At 33.8% G+C, this 3,466-nt stretch overlaps 1 non-coding gene across 1 annotated transcript; it reads left to right on the top strand.

Moving 5' to 3' along the window:
• The first annotated feature begins 2,912 nt into the window (after positions 1-2,912).
• Positions 2,913-3,052, top strand: LOC111724987. Its single transcript, XR_002773182.1, has one exon. It is a non-coding gene; the product is annotated as a U4 spliceosomal RNA (small nuclear RNA).
• The last annotated feature ends 414 nt before the right edge of the window (positions 3,053-3,466 follow it).

The raw sequence follows: 3,466 nt of genomic DNA, 5'->3' as shown, positions 1-3,466 counted from the left end.
GCTAATATGTTCCTAAGTAACATTGGTACGTATTTTCTTTCTTTTTCATGCAGTCCTAGCTATGTCTGATTATTATCAAGGTTATGCTTGCTTCATAAAAATAGTTAGTGTTTCTTCTACAGGATAATTTATGTTAAATTCAAAATCATTTATTCTTTGAATGTTTGGCAGAACTCACCACAACTGTTTGGGTCTATTTCTTCTTTGAGGAAAAAAATTTAAATTAATTTTATTGAGGTGTAATTTTTGCAAAACAAACTGCATCCTTTTAAAGATGAGTTTTGCCACATACAAACACCTGTGAAACCACCTGTACCATCAATAAACAGAACATTCTCTTCATCTCCAAAAGAATCCCAGTGATTTTTTTTTGTTAAAATGGTATTTTTAGAGACCATTTTAGAGATCATGTTTCTCCTTGAGACAGTCCTGATAGGTTACATTTTTCTAGGAATATTTACATTGCATCTATGCGCTCTAGTTTATCAGTGTGAACTTATTCATATTAAATTCATTGGTTTAAATGTCTGCAACAAAGACATGTAGTCTTTCTGATAGCAATCCTTTGCAATTCGTTGAAACTTGCTTTATAGTTGAATATGTATTCAATTTCCACAAGTACTCAGTATGTCCAAGAAAAGGTAGCATATTCTATAGTCATGAGGTACACTGTTTTTCTGTGTCCATTGGATGAAGTTTGATTTGTTTGATTTGCTGTTTGATTCTTATTACACTTAGCAATATTTTACTTATTTATTTTTATTTCAGATTTATATGAGGGTACAAATGATTAGGCCACATTGTTTGCATTTCTAAGGTAAAGATCAAGTTGTAGTTGAGCCTTTCACCCAGGGGGTGTGCTGTATTCCTTTACATTGGGCACATTAGGTGAGAGTTTACCTGTCCTCCTTTCTCCTCCACCCCACTTGCAGTTAATTGTGTTTTTCTCTCATGTGGGCTACACTTAGAAATGTTTTAGATATCAGATTTTACAGTAGGAAGGTGAATGTGTTTATCATTTTCTATGGTTCAGTTAATCTTAGTTACATGAAACATATGTTACAGAATCATTGCTCTTGGGCAATGTCATATTTATCAATATGTAAATTGTAAATACCTTTTTGAATTCTTTTTTTTTCTTTTTTTTTTTTTGAGACAGAGCCTCAAGCTATCCCCCGGGGTAGAGTGCCATGGCATCACGCTCACAGCAACCTCCAACTCCTGGGCTCAAGCGAGTCTCCTGCCTCAGCCTCCCAAGTAGCTGGGACTACAGGCGCCTGCCACAACGCCTGGCCATTTTTTGGTTGCAGCCATCATTGTTGTTTGGCGGGCCCAGGCTGGGGATTCGAACCCGCCACCTTAGGTGTATGTGGCTGGTGCCTTAGCCGCTTGAGCCACAGGCGCCGAGCCACCTTTTTGAATTCTAAAGAAGGTCTTTACCTGATATTTTGTTTTATTTTTCCATGATGTGAATAGAGAAACACAAGCTTTCTTTTCATTCTTTGAGTATTGTGAGTTACTTTTCTAAGAGCATAAAGTTTGGGTTAAAAAAAGTCTGACAGTCTTTGCATTTTAACTGAGGCACTGGATCATTTGCAATTATTTTGACTGATCATATACTGAGTTTTAGTTCTACTTTTTAATTCTGAACCTTATCCTCATCCTGGCTTTGCTTTGTATTTTTTTCTCTCATTTCTGTTTTCTTTTATATTGATTCAATATTTTTTTCCATTTTCTCTACCAGGTAAGTTATATAATAATGTCTATTCATTACTGTCTACTTTAGAAGTTGTAACATACTTTCTTATCAAAGTATAAATTCATCACTATATATAACTTCTTTGCCATTTAAAAACTTTAAACACTTTCACTTAGCCCATTCTTCTCTTACATTATATTTTACCTTGTAATGAATTTTTCGTTGCTTAACTCCACACATTTTCATCACTATGTTTATTTTATAAATCTGACATTTGATTAGACTATAATCTATATGCACATTATAAACATTTATATGCTAATAATTCCTTTTACATTTCAGAATTTCCCTGTCATATCATTGTTTTTATTTGAAGAAATTGAACCATTAATATGTTTTCTTGAATTTCTGCCTTTTCTTTAGCTGTTAAGAAGTTACCCATTTTTGCAGTTGTTCTTTTGAAAATAATCATTCTTTGTGGATGCATTTAAGACTTTGACTTTTTCTTTGATATTCAGTAGTTTCACTATGATGTGTGTAAACTTGGATTTTATTTTTCATTCGTCTTACCTTAATATTCTGGAATCTGTGAATTGGTGTCTTGTACAAGTTCCAGAAAATAATCAGACTTGTTTCTTCAGGTATTGCTGTTCCTTCATTGTTTCTCTCCATTCATTCCTTGTGGCACTAAGAGAATTAGTTAGATCCTCTTACTCTTTCATGTATTTATATTTTTTCCCCATCATATTTTCCCCTCCTTATTTCTCTATACTGCATTCTGGATGCTTTTTTTGCAGCTTTCTTTTCTTTCTTGTAATTCTGTCTTTTAAGAGCTGGGGAACATGCAATCTTCTGTTTTTTCTTTTATGAAGAGCCAATGAAGGCAGGAAAAGCTTCATTGTTCTTTGCCACACCTGTTTTAATAAAAGGATTTGTTTTGTAAAATTTGGATTCCATCAAAACGCCACAGGTGACCCCAAGGCTGCAGGTTCCCTCCCCTTCATTTCTTTAAACATATTATACACATTTATTTCATAGTTTGTGGTTGGTATATTTTTTTTTCCAATATTGTTGGAATACTGTTGCTGCTAATTCAGGTTGAGATAGAAGATTGAAACAGAGTCACTTCCACTATAGTTTTCAGCTCATCGTTATCTACTTTGGTGGTCTCAGGTCATCCATGTGGATCATTTTCAAGATTTAAATCACCACCAGCTTTGCACAGTGGCAATATTGTAGCCAATGAGGTTTATCTTAGGTGCGATTATTGCTAATTGAAAGTTTTCCCAATAGCCCATCATGATGACTTGAAATATAGTCGGCACTGGCAATTTTTGACAGTCTCTATGGAGGCTGAATTTAAAAAAAAAATTTAAATCACCAGAATGGAACTTATCAAACCTTTGATGTACTGTGCATTCATTAACCACATCCTTCCCAAACACTTTGTTGATTATTTTGAGCTGTCTGGACTGCACTGGTTCCAAGACTGAACTCATATTCGAAATTAACATGTTTTTTTGACTTATCCGTGGTTTCACAAAACTTACTCTAAAAAAAGTGAAATATAATCAGGAGTAAAATATGCATTTGAAAGAATGAGGATGTACTGTCACAATGAAAATAAATAAGAAGTGTCAAAGTGAAATGTCAGAGATTGAAATTGTCAAACATGTACATAAGGAATTTGGACATTTCATACTGAATAACCTAATAAATTTTTTAAAGGGAAAGATTTGCAGTCTAATTCTACTTTTTAAACTCAGA

Source organism: Otolemur garnettii, unplaced genomic scaffold (genome assembly GCF_000181295.1).
Source record: "Otolemur garnettii isolate 467f Iridium unplaced genomic scaffold, OtoGar3 scaffold00029, whole genome shotgun sequence".
Classification (NCBI taxonomy): domain Eukaryota; kingdom Metazoa; phylum Chordata; class Mammalia; order Primates; family Galagidae; genus Otolemur; species Otolemur garnettii.
Note: the sequence above shows the minus strand (reverse complement) of the source record. Positions and strands in the feature narration are given on the sequence as shown.